The sequence below is a fragment of the Onychostruthus taczanowskii genome, unplaced genomic scaffold, assembly GCF_017590055.1.
Source record: "Onychostruthus taczanowskii isolate IOZ18803 unplaced genomic scaffold, ASM1759005v1 scaffold20, whole genome shotgun sequence".
Classification (NCBI taxonomy): Eukaryota; Metazoa; Chordata; class Aves; order Passeriformes; family Passeridae; genus Onychostruthus; species Onychostruthus taczanowskii.
Window position 1 is genome coordinate 4949342 of NW_024499240.1, and position 18609 is coordinate 4967950.

The 18609-nt window shown below is 38.8% G+C and overlaps 1 protein-coding gene across 3 annotated transcripts in view; it reads left to right on the forward strand.

The window, feature by feature from the left end:
* Window positions 1-18609, forward strand: part of MAP3K20 (mitogen-activated protein kinase kinase kinase 20) — an 89243-nt gene that overhangs the window by 7582 nt on the left and 63052 nt on the right. The gene's annotated exons all lie outside the window — the stretch shown is intronic.

The window sequence follows — 18609 nt, forward strand, 5'->3', positions numbered from 1 at the left end:
ACTGGGGGAAAAGGCAGAATTAGCTAAGTGCACCTTTACCAGCTAAGGTTGGTTTGTTGTTTGGTTTTTTTTTAAAGCTTTTTAAATTTGCCTAAAAGTCCATTTGACAGCTCAGCTTTGTACATTTTCAACAAAGATGTGGTGTACATGGTCCTCACAGTGTTCTAGTCTGCCTGCTGGTCAGCACCACCAATGCAGCACTGAGCACAGCCCAGTGTAGTGATGGACAGCACAGTCACTGGACTGTTGTTCCATCATGACTATATGTAACTTGTATACAATCTCCTCGGACTGTTGTAGGAAACAGTTACAAGCTGGAAGACAGCACAGCAGTGCAAGGCATAATAGACTTAGTAAATAATCAGACACCAAAGTTCATCCGCTGCTGAGCTGCCATGATTGTGTTATGCTTAGTGATGTAATAAGCATGTTTGATCATGATTAAGCATGTTGCTGTCTAAAATAGTGTAGAAAGATCTCAAGATTTTTGTAGGACAATGGAAGATTTATACATTCTGTCCAATGTCAGTTTGTGCTGTTCTCTTTCTTTCTACTATTTGTTAATATCAAAATATATATGAAAAGTAAAATTTGTGCTATGCAGTATCAGTAATGTGCTCCTTAAAAATAGCCTGTATGTGTGCTAGACCTGATGTTATGTACTTAAAACATTTTTTGAAAGTAAATTTAAAAACAATATTACTATGTCTTGTGATGGCATAAAACTTAATGAAATGGGAAAGGATGGGGGAAGGAAAATCCTGTGTATTACTTGACACAGTTGGACCATTCAACAAAAATACATTTTTTTTAAGACAGTGCAACACAAAGTTCAGCTTGGAGTAGCAAGGAATGCAGGTTGTATAGTAGGAAAAGGAAACCATATGCCAGAAAGAGCTTATTTTAATGTAAGGATTTATTTAGGGATTAATGAAGACTTGCAGCTCAGTAAGAGCTCATATCATGGTGCAGTTAGGCAAATTCAGTTAATTGTTTGGCATATGCAAATCAGGATAAAGTAATTTGTAACAACCAGGTGTGCTTTATCTTGGTATGTAGCACTGGGAAAATTGTTGTTAGGCATATTTGGGTCTGTTCTGTTTAAAAGAGTGTAAATGAACTGTAAGAGCAGCCCAAGGGAATCTGCAAAACACCAAGTGGAAAGTTAGTGAGAGTGGGGGTGTCAAGAGGGGGTGATGAATATCACCCATCAGGATGAGTTGACAGAAGGAGAGCAAGTGCCTGCCATCACAAATTTGTTTATTTTTCTTTGGACTGGTTATAATTTGCAACTTAAACTAAACAGACAGGTTATGGGAACAGCTTGGTATGGGCACTTTCTCTTGAAAGTTTTCTGGAAAGGCAGTGGAGAGGCAAGTGGTGATGCCTTAAATAAGTCTGACAAGCTTTGGCTGAACTTTCTGCCAACAACCTTCGAGAATTAAAAAGTAAGAGCTTATATACAAAAATTGCATTTTCATATGGAGAAAATGATGGGATAGTTTAATCTAGTGCATAAAGTCATTGCAAGAACTAGTGCTTGGAATCTGTAGACAGAAAAATTAGAATGGAAACAAAAGCACAAATTATCAGGAGTGAGGATGAGTAACACTTGGCACAGACTACAAATGAAAGGAGTGAAGATGGAGGGTCCTTTTCATCTGTCTTCTCACTGAGATGTCTTTTAGACAATTGTTTTTGTCACGTTGTTGAGCTCAACACAGGAGCATTTTGCTGAAGTATAGTGGCCTGTGCTGTACCAGAGGCCAACTTGGTGACCAAAAGGTCTTCTGACCCTAATGGCTCTCACATGTTTACATATGCAGCATCTTCATCTGTAGTGATGACAATAATGAATGTCTGTGACTGAACTGCACTGAAGTCGTGATGAATTAATGACTCTTATGATATCAGTATGAAAATAACTTGCTGTAACTCTTCTGTATCTGTGTTTAGTAGGTACTTAGATGCATTTAGTCCAGAAAACTAATTATTCTGTGCATTTGGACAATGCTCTCAGGCACTCTTGGGGATGGTCTTGAGTGGGGCTGAGAGTTGGATTTGGTGGTGTTTGTGGGTCCCTTCCAGCTTGGCATAATCTGAGATTTTACTCTTTCTGGTTTATTTGGAAGGAAGTGTCCTTTTATCTCCATGACAGCATGTCTTGTATTTCTGTTAACTGCTGCCAATAATCCATAACAACTGATTAGAGGGAAAACATAGGAGAGTTGTGAAAAACTTGCTCAGAGGCATTTCATGCTAGCCAAGTCCGAGGAAGCAAGCCAAATCAATAGAGCTATGGTATCATTCTGCAAATATGTTGTATCTGTGTCATTTTATTAAACAAGCCAATCACAACCAGCAAAGATCGTGAAGGTTTTATATTAGCCAAAGGGCTAACAAGTTCTAACATGTGAAACAAACCAATTTTTGTTCCAGCACAGCATACTAGAATATGTGCTTAGAAAAACTTAAAAATACTTGGAAGAGTGTTGCTTAGACAGACTGCTTTGAACCTCTTGGAAATCTGAGAAATACCTCTGCAAGGCATAAACTGTTTTAGACAGGCAGTAAAACACAACTTTATGGGAAGAGATGTGTGTATATCTGAAAAAAATACACCTGAACAGGTCTGCTAGGAAAAAAAATACATATATGCTACAGCGTCTTGGTTAGAATATCAGATGTGAAATTGGACAATAATTGTGCTGATTAAGTAAATCATAGGAATGCAGCCTGAGTGATTAAATAGCAGAAAAAAAAAAATTAAGTTGCCGTTTTACTATCTAGTACAACCACTGGTTTTAGGTTTAAAGTTGCAGACAAGAGTTCCTAGTGAATTGTTTTATAGAAAATTAAGCTGTCAGCATGATGTTTATGATGCATGTGGCAGAGTAAAAATGCCTCCTCTAGCAGGATCTGTCCTTTTGCCCTGAGTGATAATTGTGTCCTCTCATTGAAGAAAATTGTCCATCTACTACTCTGGAAGTTATTTGGCATTTTTGCCAGGGATTTATATGAATTATTAGATAAACCTGCAATTTGGCTCCCACTGAAATGAATGGGAGAGACCGGGGCCAGGGGCCTTATTGTGCAAATTGTTAGCAGTCCTTTTGACTCCATTATCCCGAGCAGATAACTGCTGAAGTGTTACAAATGTTGTTTTATGCCTTGCCATGATTGCTTTTCATTGAAGAGCACTCACCTCCTTTGATTGCCCGTCTCTGAAGTTTACCTGTTATTTGTCATTGCTTTTGAGGGCTGTGCTTCTGTTGGCACAAATTGTTGGCACAATTTGTTGGCAGCTGGTGTGTGGAGTGTGGTTCTTCACCAGGAGGTTTATTACTGCTGGAATTTCACCTGAAATTTTAATTTAATTTTAATACCACAGGTCTTTGAAAGTACTCCATGGTCCATGCTGTCTCCATGCTATTGATGAGCAGCAGTAATGCTTCAGCTACTACAACCACTTTACTTGGATAAGATTACTTGATTTCATGCAGTACATATGTTCCTGGACTCCTTCAAAATGCTGGCAGTGGTCTGTGCAAACTGCAGGAGAGTGGTGGAAAAAACCCCACTAAAATAAAATCTTACTGGGAAATACTTAAAATATTTCTGGTGAACTAACAGAACTAACTTGTGGATAGAAGAAGTTAAATTGAGCAGCATTAACTATGCACGCTTTGTTCAGTCATGTCTGTAGTGCATTTGAGTTTTCTGAGACTCAAAAATAAAGACATGCTTTCTCTGGTTTTGATGCTGTATTGCCTGGAGTCTGACTACCATGGAAGTTAATTTTATGTCAGTGTTTCTTGTATGTAATACGTGTGTTGTAAGCTTTAGGGGATATTTTAATGCTTCATAAAAATTTTCATATGGCATATAATGCAGCTTGTTCACTTTTTTGATTATTATGATCCACTTCTGGAAAGGACTGCCCAGAAGGCATAGATTGGGCTTGTACCTTCTGAAGGGGATGAGTTAAGTATAATCACATGCATGTCACTGGGCTTACCTCATTCACGTTTGTAGTGCTAAAAGAGAGCATGTGATGATTTTTATGTGGGTCATGAGAATAAGGACTGGCAATGATTTGCAACAAGAGAAAAACAACAGAGTAAAAACAAAACAAACTGAAATTGATACTTTAGCCCTGACAGGACTAAAAATAGTAGACATTCTTTTTCTTCGTAGTTTGTAGCTGGTATGGGTGCTCTGGTGCCAGCCTAGAATGACTCCGTCTCACACTGGGTCCTGGCTGTAATGAAGGGCAATTTTGATACTCTATTAATATTTATTAGCTCTTTCTAAGAGCTTCTACTCCCTTACCTCTCTCAGGTCTGACTCAGCAAGTATTGAGAGTGATGAACACTGAGAGAGGACTTAGAGTGTGTGCTGTATGAAGTTATGCGGGGTGTAGGAATCGAATATATGAACTTTCCAGGGATATCTGCACCTATACTGAGAAATTACAAAGTTCACAGTAAGTGATCTCATGGGAACCCATCCACCCCATATTCATTGAAAGAAAAACAGAGTCACAGAATCAACTAGATTGGATTATTTAAATCATTGAGTCCAATCTGTGACCTAACATCACCTTGTCAACTAGACCGTGGCATTGACTGCCACACCTGGTCTTTCCTGAAATACCTCCAAGGGTGGTGACTCCACCACCTCCACGGGCAGCCCATTACAATACATAGTCACCCTTTCTGTGAAAAACTTCTTCCTGATGTCCAGTTTAAACCTTCCCTGCTGCAGTTTAAGTCTCTGTCCTCTTGTCCTGTTACTAATTGCTGGGAGAAGAGACTGACCTTCACCTGGCTACAACCTCTTTTCAGGTTTACTCCTATGTGTTGTTAGCTGCTAAAAGGAGATAAAACTGTATTTATTATACCAGAGGAGTGTCTTAAAATGTCTTAGTTTCTGTTTTACGGAGTGGTTATTTTGCAAAGTTTTCAGTTTGGGTTTTTTTATGTATTTTGGTAAAGGAATTGGCTTAGAGCACTCCTCTTGGTGCTGACTAGGGTATTCTCAAAAGGTATGAAGAGAATACTTAGAACCCTCTGTAGATTGGAAGTTGTCAAAATTGCTTCAGGTGCTCCAGCTGTTGTGTATACTGTATCTTGCAGAATAAATCATTTTGGATAGGACAGACTTCTGCAATGAATCTGACTGATTTCTTTGTTTGCCCTATTCTTGGCTTTCATTCAAGTGGTAATTTTCTGGAGGACTTTATTTCCTAAACTAATTTTATATTTCCAGGAATCAAGAAAGTCACTGCATGAGATTTTGTTAGTGGATGCTTTGGATAAGACTGTGTTGTGTCATGGCATATGTGTTGCAACCAAAATATTGACCAAATCCCATATTTGGGAAACACCAGTACAATGAAAGATGCCAGAATACAATTATACTTGCCTAGAGCAGGCTTTAGTTTCATTTTGTCTGTTTTAAGGAACTTAATTCTTGTTTCTCTCCCTCCTAAAACAATCTTGGGAACACAGGAATAAGACATAGAAAAGAATTTGTCTATATTTTGCTACATTTGATTGTAGTGGATCTTTTACTCATGCATTTAAACATTTTTATGCCAAGTTTTTCATTAAATGAGTAACAACTTCAGAGTTGCCTCATATAAATAGTGAGTATTTGTAGTACAAGTTGTGTGGTTTACTGGTTTTTTTGACCAACTTAATTTGCGATTCTTACACTGGCTTTTATATACATGTTTTTTTAAAGCAAGCCAACTTTGGGGTTAATGTGATATGGACATCAGCTTCAGTGAAACTGGTGTATCAGGGCCCAAACTGGCAGTATGTGGCTTTAAAAGTTATTTTGAATCAGTTGAGACATAGTAACTGTCAGTGGTGTAGACCGCTAGATTTTGTGCTAAAATTGTAAAGGGACAAGTGCACATGTCCTCTTGATGTGGCCAGTGTTGAGCCATTGATACATAAACAAATTTGATTTACAGATAAATTATTAAGCTAAGATGCACCAGGTATGTCTGTTGCTTCCTTTTGCTTGTCTTTTGAACTGCCTTAAACTTCGTAAGTGAGAAGTGAAATTACCTTGCATGTGCTGCTCATTAGGAATGGAGGTGCAGCTTCCTTAGCTTGGTTGAGTCACAGGAAATTACTGTGTGCCTAATCCCTGGGTTAGGAATATCTCTAGGATATCTCTTGGACCCTTTTATCTCAGTTGTCTCCAATTATTCTTCAATTTCAGTGGTTTTTTGGGTTTTTTTGTTCTTTTTTTTCAGAAGGTGCAACATCTGCAAGTGAACAATTTTTTGTGCTGGTTTCCTATAAATGATGAATAAATGTCGTTTAGAATAGGGAGAAAATGTCTGATTGTTTAGAGAAAACTCTTTCTTATCCTCTTTGCTGTCCACAACATGCAGCCTGTTTAGATATTATGAAATATTCTTTACTTTTGTAATTAGTTTAATTCAATTGCATATTGTCTTAAAAATTATTCTGTCAATTGCAAGTTTTTGTTTGACAGTGGACTGTTCACGTTTCCAGTAGATATTTAGTTGCAATTAAGGGCATTTTTCCTAGGGTGAGTTATTTTGTTTGTTTCTTTATTTTGGGCTTTTTCTGTGGGGGTTTTTTGCCTGTTTTTTTAAATTTAATTTTTAATTTTTTTCTAGATATGTCTTCTGTTTCAGTCTTCTTTTTGCATGCACTCAGTTGTTACTTATAATTTGGAGGAGAGGTTGTGTTGCTTCTTTTTTTACGCCAGCAACCCTTGACATCAAATGGCAGCTCTTTTGTATCCCCTCCCACGACATTTTCTGACCCTGAGCTTCTGTTGAAGTGATTAAATGCAAAATGGTATTTTTGGATATTTAAGCTATCCTGAAGCTTTGCTGTGGAAATCTCACGGTTACAGAAGAAATCCTCTTTTCTCAAAGTGCTGTTGCAGGCTGTTGCAGGCTCAAGCAATTGAGTATTGCTTCGAGTTAGACTTACGTAAACATTTATTTATGGTTTTCTTAAAACAGTGCTACAAGTAGAAAATCACAATGACAGGTGAGTGGTAACTTGAGAGATGATAAGCGACTGCTTGTTTGAGTCTTATGTGCTTTGAGGGACAGCTGACAATTTACATGTCTGTGACCCACAAGGAAACTTGTTGGTGTTGCAATTCCTGGAGATGCTGATTAAATAACTTGCGCTGACTGCAGCATACAGAGTGACAGATTGTTTCTGATGGTGCCAGAGTAGCTCTTGAGTGGAAGTATTGTTTGAATCTGGCAGTTTCTAGGTTGTTGCACGCCTGTGTGATGGTTCAGATGAAGTCAGAGACCTGTGCTGGAGTTGATGTGATCTGAGTCTGGGACCATTTATCTCCTGGAGGCCATTTTCCACAGGAGTATTCAAAGCTGAGCATTGGGGCTGCACTCTCTGGCTGGGTGCCCAAACTACCTGCCACACTCATGATGGTAATGGAATTTTGAACAACATGTTTTGTGCTTTTAAGAGGGCAAGAAAATGCTCTATAGAAGTAGATAGGCCCTACTTTACTTCCTTCTTTTTTTGTTTTTAGTCCTTAATTTTAAACTGGCTGCATGTGAGTTGTGTAAGGGTCTGGAGCACAAGATTTCACTGAAAACAGAGTTGAATAAAAGAGAAAAGATATCTTAACTTGGATGCAAGCATCAAAATCAGTCTTTTTAATTGTAATGACACAAATAAGACTGTAAAAGTTATTTTATATTTACCTATTTCCAATTACTAAGGTGCTTATAGAGAAAGTTTCCTTATTAAGAGAACAATATAAACAGTCACAGGGAAACATTCAGATGTGTTTATGTTAGCTGGAGGCTGCAGAGGAGCCCAGAGAACAGCTTCAACATTAACTCTTTCTCTTATACTCAGTTAATTGTACTCACACATCAGGGAGACAAACCAAGCAGGGAAAATACAGAGCTGTGCTTCTGATCCAACTGCTTCCAAATTGCCCTGTTTCTCTTTTTAAATGTTTCATCTGTGGCAATTCAGCCACTGGGGAAGAATCCTAGTTGCAAATACATGTTTGTTTATTAGACTAATATTTAGAGAATCTGCATTCTGCATAATTTCTATTTAAGAAAGTCGGCTCCACAGGGAAACTGCATGTCTTGCACACCAGATGGGCCCCCATGGTTGTACCTCCTTGGCAAAATAGGGCCTGGCCCTTGGGTGTCATTGAAGGGGAACAATGCCACACACCTTCCCACTTGTCTTCTGCCTCTGGTTGCTTATTTTTTTTACTCCAGAACTCCTGAAAACGGAGGTTCCTTGTGGCTAAATGGTGGAGGAAAGGGAGAAAAAAAATTGCATTATGATATACATGACTGATCAAATAGCTGTAGGTTTTGTGTGTTGGGCACCTGATTTACCAGTAGCCACATCAGAAATAAGCATAGCTTGTAAAATGCCTTGAGCTTTTTGTAGGAGAAGTGAGGAAGCTCTTGGTAGACACCAGAAGATGAGAAGCAGTTGCTTGTACCAAGTTGCTCTTGGAAGGTGGGAAAACCAAAAGACAGGCATGCAGGCTGGGCGGGTGGCAGCCTTTCAGTGGAAGCTGAGGCACTCTGCAAATTATTATCTGGCAGATGTAGAATAGGAGAGATGAGTAGGTTGCTCTGGAAACTTGTTAAAATCAAGTAGTTGTTGCACCCTTGAGCAAATGAGTGATATTTACTGAGAGGTTATCTTTCACTCTTGGAAGAATTGTACAGCTGAGAAAGTGTCATGCATACCTGTGTGAAATTAGAGGGGGGAAAGGTGTAGAAATCACTTATTGTCTAATCTCTTAGCAACTTTAATTGTACTAATGTTAGATGCATTTGAGGCAAACCTTTGAAACATGAAGGCTTATAAGTAGTGATTGGTGGGTTTCCATTTTTGTGAACTGTGTACGTTTAATCTCCGAAACCAAGGAAAAGGCTTTTTGACTTCTCTGTGATATGTCTCTGTATGCTGAGGGTGCTTGTGTGTGATCGAAGTATGGAGCAACAGATATACAATTTGGAGCTGTTGAATTCCTCTTCTTTTGGATGTTGCCTTGCTAATACCCCTGTAAGGGTTTGTGAGAGCACTAAAGGCAAATGCAAGATCCAGACCCCACTCCAAAGGACCACACATTTTGGAGTTCTGCTCTGAACTTTTGGGTTCTCGGTTGTTTTTGTATTTGTACCAAAGTCTTTATTGTAAAGCCATCTCTCTAAGCCAGTGTCTCATCTGCCCTGTGCAGAAGTGCAGAAGTTGGCAGTAACGTGATTTCTGGCACTGTGTTCTGAGTGGTTTACTGTGTTCCCATTGCAGACCGATTCCCTTTAAGTGCTATAATTCTGAAAGTAGTCCTGCAATTTTTCACTGACTGGGAATAAAGTTCAGTCCTCCTAGGATCAACAAGCATTCTGTTTTCACTTAAATTTGAAACCTGCAGTAAGAAATCTCCTGCCTTTTCACTGGTATGATACTGTGCTGTACTCTGAGAAGCAGGATATTCACTGCCTGTTTCAGCTGTTAGTGAGATGAATGTGAAGTAACAGCACTAACAGGGTGCCTGACTCAAGAAATTCAGGGCGAGTGACACTTGATTCTGTAGCAACATTGGCATCAGCTGTTAGCTCTGCTGACATGGTCATTGCCTTGAAACTGTGACCTGAGCTCCCTTTTTGAGAAATGGAGAACCTGCAAACCCACTTCAAAGACCAGGGCAGCTGCTTTGTTTGTCTTCTAAAAATCTGTATTTCTGCCTTTTTGCTTGGTCAATGTTTAGAACCATTTAAAAAGTAAATGTGACATGGGGACTGAGATCCTGCAGCTAGAGCTCCTTTATAATTACATATTCAACCACAGTCGAACAAAGGAAAATGAGAGTCCCTTTTCCTTTATGTACCATATTTCAGCTTTCCCTTAGGTTTAAATTGGCATTTTGGGCTATACTCGCTTGAGCCACTGAAGAGCTTATCAGAAAAGGAAGGAAACAGGGGGAGGGAAAGAAAGATAGATTTCCAAATGACAAGCGTTTGAATAGTCAGAGTTCAATCCATAAAACAAAAAGTGGAATCTTTTTTTTTTTCTAAATAATGTGCTTTACAGTCTCACCTCTCATCTTGAGAAACATAAAAGAGCAAGTAAAAGAGATGACCCAAATCACAGAGTCCTTTGAAAGGAGAAATTCAGCTGTTTTGAACACTTACAATCAAAGGAAGTGGTTTCCCTAATTACATGAACTATGTGAAAGCTCTCAGAATAGCTCTTCCACCCCAGGATTCCTTGCACTTTAGAAGTTTGCATAAAAGCTCACATGGAGAATCAGATGCAAAGTGTTTGATTCAAATTTTATTAGGCAGAAGTGAGCATACATTCCTATCTCTGGGTTTGACAGCTGCTTGGGTTTGGACCACAAGCCTGGGTTTGATGGATTTCAGTCCTATACTTAAATCTTTCACTCTTCAGGTTCTCTGGTGAGACACCCCTATCGAGAAAAGTAGAATTGAAAAAATGGAGAAAGGATAGAGGGATTTCTTTGTGAGCTTTCAGTTGAGGATTCTTCACCCTGATTAGGCTGTTCATTGTTGTGAAAACCCCTCCGTGTACACAGCTTTTATGAGGAATTTTGCTTCCTCGCATTTTAAAGTAACTGTGTATGTTAAAATATACATTTGGAAGAATTGCAATCTGAATTCTAAAACTTTAGCATTATTCTAGCGCCACCATTTACTTCAATCCATCAAAATTCTGAATTCAGTAGAGACTTTGAACAAAAAAGCAATATTTTCAAAAGACTGTTACACCTTGTGGTTTCTTTTTGTACATACACAATAATAAAGGTATGCTAGTCTAAACTAAACAGTGAGGACACATGAAAAGATGCAGGACACTTCAAAAGGCTTAAGATCTCTGGTGCTGTCCCTGAGGATACAATATGGACTAATTAATGGTTTAAATATTTAAAAATAATATTTGCAAGGTTTGCAGTAATATGCAAGACCATCACACTTGCTCTGCACAATAGTGACCTCAAAATTCTCCCCTCAGAGCTAACTACAGTAATTATATCCAGATTCGGTAAAGACAGAGATAATTGATAAAATTGACCTTGAGGAGAGATCTAAAAACTCTTCAAAGTGCAACAATTCAAACTCAAGAAGGAAAAAAGGCAGGAGGATTATGACAGCGTTCTGCATATATGGAATCGGCCAAACCCTCTTTATAGTAACGCTCTGTGCCAATCGTGAGACATGGCTAACTCTTCTTGAAGAGAAAGAGGAATGTTTCTCTAGGTCCTTTTTTTCCTGCCACTACTGGGTTGTTTGTTTTTTGTTTTTTTTTCTCCCTCTCTTCCCAGCCAGAAGGAAGGACTTTTCCTGGAATAAGGGAATTGTCTCCTAGAAGTAAACATCTTCAGGAGGCCAGTGGTGTTGCAAGTAAAGTGCACAGCACAGTAGCTGCATGTGTAGAAAGGGAAGGAAAATGTTGCATAGCTGTATAGCTGTGACAGGATGGAAAAGAGTTCTTGCTATATCTTCTAGAGAGTTGTGTCTCAGGCAGCAAAGCCTTACTAGAGGATGATTTTGCTTGGTTGATAAGAGTCAGTTTCTTAGGCAAGGGTTTGGGTATGTCTGGCACTGGAAAATGGGAAGCTGTGGTATGTGTGATGCTGTTATTCTTCCACACTAAAGGACCTGTTGCAGATTTGAATGTACTTTATGCCACCAAAATACCATGGAGCTCCTGGGCCCTGGATCCAGCTTGTGAGCTCAGTTCCTTGTACTGAACTTTGCTAATCTAATCCTTGCCATGCTTGGAGCATAAATCCAAGCATGGATTTATGCTCCAAGTTAGTAGTTATGCAAAGACTATGGGCATTGCTGGAATAGGAAGAGATGCAAATTCTCTCTGCTGCACTCGGATTCAGATTGGAATTGTCATTAGCTGCAGCATGATGCCTTCTTTTCGGCTCTTCAGGTACAGCCCAGGAGAGAGGTTCTGTTGGACTCTGCATGTGACCCTGGTCCTGAAAGTTCCTGTGGTCCCATAGATATACAGTTCCTACTTCCTCTTTACTTCATTTACTGCAGGTCTTCAGCAGGCACAGTGCAATGCGATGGAGGAAGTAGTGCCGGTCAGTGGTTTTGTAACCGCAGAATAGATGATCTTCATTTTGTAACTGGCCTTTTAAATGCTATCCGTTCCCCATTAAGTATGTGTGATGTTCCTCTCGTATTAGTAAGTACAGACATGGGTAGTGGTTACAGTACCTCTGGATGTTCTTCTATAATTTGGGGAAGGAACTGACTAGAGATATTGTTGTTTCAATGGAGAAGAGCAATGAGAAAAGAGGCTTTTGACTTAGTTTGGTATCCTGTAGTGGTACAAGACCCCTGTGAATTCTCTGCTCTTCGTAGGTCTGCCGGACTAAAAAGCAACTGCCTTTGTAGGTCAGTCTGTAGTCTCAGTCTTCTAGATAAGTTCTTCTGGATTTCCACTTTCTACAGAGTTCAGAGATACTGGTATTCAAGTTATTAACTTTTTTTAATTGTATTTTGAGGCTGCCCATTTGTATTCCTATATAACAAGGATCAGAAATGAAATAGTTGTTATTGCCATCTGTGTAAGCTGAGAGCTATAAAAACACCTAGATAAGATAGGGAGTTCTGTGTACAAGAAATTCATCACAGAAAAGTAAGGGAAAAGCTGAAGTTACATGTCAGAAGTATGTAGTAGAGCAATAGTAATAAATGTTGATGTATGACACTAAAAGCATTTTAAAAATATTGCTGGGTTTTCTCCAAGTTTTTTATCTTACCCATTGTTTTGCTTGAAATTTTTTAGTTCTAATGGCAAAAAGATTGAGCTACCATAAAGGCAGCATGAAGAATCCCAAGAAAAAATAAACACTGGGTCCATGTTTCATAAAAATGAAAGCTTAAAATTTGATGAGTTTTGTCTGTTTTTTTTTCTCTTTTTTTTTTTTTTTTTTTTTTTGACCATGGCTACCCAATAGAAGTAGCATTTGAACCAAGTTTCTAAGTAAAATACAATTTTCAGTCATTGACAAAGAAGAGTGACTTTTCTGAAAAGCAGTTAGAATTCACCATGATTCATGCTGGATGTTTTGGACAGTTTCACATAAAACTGTGATGTGTATCATTCAGATAATGGTGCTCATTTTCCTGAAAACCTCAGATTTGTGAGGTTGTGCTTTGGGGTAGGTGAAAGTCACAGAAAAATGCCTCTCGTTTGTGGAGGACTCTCATTCACTTCAGCAGAGTGCCAACATCTGTAGTTGGCAGCTACTTTGCTTTCTTTTTATGGCTGCTGGTCACAGCTATAATTTCTGTTTTGAAAGCTTTTGTAAGTTAGGTGGACTCCAGGTAGGGAACTACTCATACCTTTTCTGCAGGGGCAGCTCAGTTTTGAGTGACAGCTGGGGAGAGCCTTGTGCAGAGCTCTAGCAGCCCACGTGGAAAACAACACCTTGTGGTATGCTGTTAGCATTCAACAGGTAACACATCTTGTGAAGTGGTTTTTTTTCATAAGGGTGAGCTCAAGCTGCCTGGTTGAGTTACATTTTCTGGAACTATAACATTCAGTAGGATTCCAATAAGAGGGATTCCCATCAAGTGTTGTCCCTGTCATTAGCTATAGTAGGTTTGATTTATCCATTCTAAGACAGGCTTTGAGTGAGTGTTCATCAAGAACATGGTGTTTTTTCCCCCTGTGGTTAAATTGCAGTTTTCATGATTAAGATAGAAAAATACTTCATTGTAAAGATCATAGCTGCTTTAGAGGAGTGGATCAGGATGCATAAGTACTGTTGCTGTCTCTGTTGCAGTCTATGCTAATTGTTCAGCAAAAGCCTGTACAATGAGATTTGATTTGTTCTAGGTGGTCTTATTGAGATTGCTTACAAATACTCTGCAGAGCTCAGAAAAATCACTGCTCTAGTTATATAACATATGACCATGGCTCCTTGAGGGTGGATTAGTTTTGGCCATCACTTTTATACCAAAATGCCTTTCCAACAAGGTGCTCATGAAACCTGCAGTGACTTTGATCTCAGAAATAATTTCCTTTGCTGTTTTTCCATTTGCTGGGTCTGGAATGAACCCTGTGTTGCATGTTAGCCATATCTTCTCACCTGGGGAGTATGCCAGGAGTCAAAGTTTCAAGTTTTATTATTCTCTTGTATTTTGGGAATGTTGAGGATTTTGTTACTGTTCTCCATAGTCAAAGCCAGTTTGTCTTCAAAGTGATTGTGAGTAACTTGGAAAATTTCCCACCACTGGAAAGAGAAATAATGATTGCTGAAAATAAAGAGCTCAATGGGAGCTCAGGTATTTCAGTCCTGCTGTTTAGTTCACTCATCCATTGTTTCTACTCAGTTGCTGGTGTTGCTTTGCTGCTGGAGGCAGCTCAGTACTCCACATCTGCCTGAATTAAAAATTGCAAATATTGCGGACATTGCTCATTTCTAAACTCTTATACCAGTACAAATACATAGTTCATGCATGCTTTGAATGCTTTTGCTTTATGTGAATAACAGTAGTGAAATCCAAACTAAGCTTCTTCTTGACAGATCTGCCTTTATCAGATACCTTTTTATTAAATGCTCATGCGATCTCACGTTGTATGCTGCAAAATGCAACAGTCTGTGGGTATATTTCTACTTGAAATCTGTCTGAAAAATGAGTTGTTTTTCCATAACCTTTGTTTGTTTTTGTTTGTTTGGATTTTTTTTTGTAAATGGCAGTGTAAATGTAACATAGAATTTTTTCAAGCTTACTAACCATTCTGTAAGTATTTTCTGCAGAAAGTGCCTCTGCTTAGTTTTGTCAGTCTGTTAGCAGCCTCTTCTCTCACAGACAGCAGATTTGAAACCCTCCTCATGAGGAAAACACCATGATCCTGCAATTTCTTAGTTAGTGCTGTGTGGGCTCCACGTGGTCATTGTACTGACGGAGGTCAGAGGGAGGATTGAGCCAGTTAGCTTGATCTCATTCCCTCCTACTGCACTTGGCAGAGGGTCTGCTGCCACATCACAAGGACAAAGCCCCTGTGATTTTTAGAGGGACCAGCCTGATTTTCATGGGCTGAGCAAGCCTTTGCAGTGTTTTGACAGGCACATTCTGAATTTGCTAGCTAGTACTTTTAATCCCGTAGCCTTCAAATTATCCATAACATACCAAGTTCTGTGCAAAGGTTGCTATAAAGAACTATACTAGAGTATAAAACTCAGTTTTCTTTTCAAATGGTCAATATCCAATACATTTTACTACTAACACATCCTGTGGTATTGCATGATGCAAATTAATTATTTTAAAGTAAATTTCATAAGATGTGGTGAGTCTAGAACAGAATACAATAAATTTATGTCCATATTCCTTATCTGTGGTACGTTATGATAGTTTAACACAAATGAGCTGTCTTGGTAACGTGCATTTTCGTTCTTCAAGATTGTAACCTTAGAATCAATACAATGTATTTAAAGTGTATGTTTCTATCACAGTATCTGGTGATATACACCAGTGGATTTAAAATAATGGTAAAATGATTATACAGCAATAAGAATTTATTAGTTTCCTGTACATTTCCACTTTTAGTCTCTGGGATTTGTAACAGCGTAGGACATAATTTTGGATGCAGATTTGATGCTTTGAAAGATTTGCTCAATCAAAATGCTTCAAAGTACAAATTTTGTACGTCATTGTAGATGTACTTATGAGAATTTAATTCTGTTATTTACAGAAATGCTGGTGACATCAATCTGAGAATGTAATTTAACTCTTTTCTCTGTGGTTTAAGAAACAAGATACTGTTTCCTAATACAGCCTGAATATAGAGGCTGTGTTGTAAGGCATAAGTGCTGACAGTTTTAACATGTAAATGGCCTATAGAAACCAGCTTTTTTTGGATAAGTTATCATCTAAATGAATCCTAGAAAAGAAGCCCAAGCTCATACAGCTTCAAGTGCCATGCCAACCATAGTTTTAAAACTGTGATTGCCTATGGGAAGAGATGGTAGCACATATATGCTGGGAGTGTGCCCATTGAAGCACTTGGTAACTGCTTATTTGCAGGTAAAAAAATCTCACTGAGGATTCTTTGGCTTTGCCATGTCCATGTGATTTCCCTCTCGCATTGTTAGTATTAAAGACGGTTTAATAGATTTAACAAAAATTCTCTGAACTGGACAATCAGTATCCTTTGCCTGTTATTTGGGCTCCCAAAGCACAAAATTCTTGTTTATATATTTTTCTGTAGAAAACTTCATGGGAACAGACAAATCAGTAGGCAAAGTCCTAAATTTTTATTTTGTATTTGCACAGTCTTCTTTTCTGTGTTCAAAACTACAATAATTACTTAACATCACTGCTATATAATTCTTGGTAATAATTTTATGTTTCTGAAATTCTCTAACTATCCCTTTATTGCATATTGAGAAGATAATTTGTTAGCAATGACAGATGCTGACTGTGTTTTTATTTCATCTGCACAATGATATTTTGAGCTTGTTCACCTAGAGAAACACAAGAGGTGTCGTCCTTTATTAGATATCAGTAAATTCACAGGAAAGGATTCATGAGACACTGGAAATGAACATGGACTGGATATATTTCTGAGCAGGAGTCTAGAAATGAAGGTGTGGGATTTATATGTGTTGACATTCTGTATCTTTTTTGTATGTGATTTTCACTAATAGAACTGAAGCATCAGCTGGCCTCTTCCAGCTGCCCTTGTATTAGACTGTAAAACCCCCTGAGAGTAGCTAAGTTGCAACTCTCCCAAGAGCACGACAAAGGTCAAAGCCTTTAAAATGCTACAAGACTTAGGGAAAAAAAGCATTTCCAAAGCTGCCTTAAGTGTGTCTAAATATCTCCTTAATAAACATGGCAAGCAGTTCTCTGGAAAACTAAATAGCCAAACTTTTGCACAATGTAATAAAATATATTATAAGGCAGTTAAGGAGGTTGTATTAATCAGATTAAATAGCTAGCTAACATGTATAACTCTGTAATTTTGCATGGAGTGAAGATGCCACTTGCTGTGTGGTTCCCTGATTTACTAACAGGTGATGCAATGGTCTCACAAGGGGCTGCATCTATTTCCTGTGTTAATCCTAAACCGGTGTGCTCAGACCAGGGTGGAAAGATACTTTACTCTTTCCAGTCAGCTGTTCCAAAGGCACCTGGAAGAAGTGGTGGTTGAGTTGCTTTGGGCTCAGTTTGTCTGGACCCATGCAAAAAAAGCCTTTTGGTACTGAAAAACTCTGTGAACAGATGTCCTTTTACAGTTCCAGCTGTGCTGCTGGAGCAGACTGCCCAAACCCTTGATCACTTCTCTTGACTACAAGTGTGAGCGTAACAAATTTCTAATATATTTCCACAGAGAACCAGAGTAACTAAAATATGCTGAGTTGTTTGGTCTTTGCTAACTTTAACTGCCTTGGGATAGGGAGCTCTAACAAGAGCAGCTGCAGCTGCTATGAGTAGCTGGCAAGCAACAACACAGCTGTATGCAAAGTGCCTCCGTCCACATCCTTACTGTCTTTGCGGCTGCAATTAAAGATCTGACGATATGGCCTTGTCTGATTCCCAAGTAATGCCAGCTCAGCATCAGGTGGCCACTGCCCACATCTGCAGTCAGCACTGACCTTGAAGACCTTGTTAGAGCTGAACTGCACTTGCTGCTTTTGCTGCGCTGGTACAAGGCAGAGCAAAAATAAGTGAGGGCTTGGGTCATCCTGGTGAGCTCAGACTTGTGCTGCTCATAATGAGACCATGCTGTCCAGGCAGCTTGCTTTGTCCTCTCATCTACTGCTGGCTGTGCTTAGAGTTTGTGTTGTGATTTCTGTCCAGCTATTGCTGAACACAGACAAGAGCTGGAGGAGGACCTTGTTTTTACCTGCTGAAGCACCTGAAGATATGGTTATTCACACATGGTTGTTTGTACTAGAAGGTTAAGAGCAGTACTAATGGGTCTACAAGCAGCTCTGGGGTGATGTTAGTCTTAGATGATGAAACTGTCATTTTCACATATGTCAGTAAGTAGAGATTAAACAGGCATAAAACCAAATTACCTGTTAAACACTATGATCCATACCATGGTTCAGAGGACACAATTACACTGTTTGTACACTTGGGGATTGCCTGAATTCCAAACTCTTACACTGCGATTGTTTTATGAATTGGCTTGATTTACAGTAAGCCAGTAAGTGAGAATTAAATGAAAAAGTTTTCAATGTAATTTGTTCTGACCTTGGATTTTGCGGTATTTGAATTATGTAAACAGTGGATTAGGTTTGTTTAGAAATCTGAATCCCTTTGCCTTCAATAAATGGTGTGCAGTCGGTAATCCCTTCAGCAGGAGTCAAGAGAGGGACATAATTTAATCCATACCTGTGATGTAAGTGCAGTATGAACAATTTTAGTATAGTTTGGTCAGTAACAGCCTGTTACTAAGCTTATCAAGGCACTAAGCATAATATTCAACTCTGTTGCAGTTACCTTGTCTGTCTGTATGTCTGTGTTATGTCCAGGGAGTTTGTATTTATGTGTTTAGATGTCTTTCATTCAGCTGAACTTTACTAGTT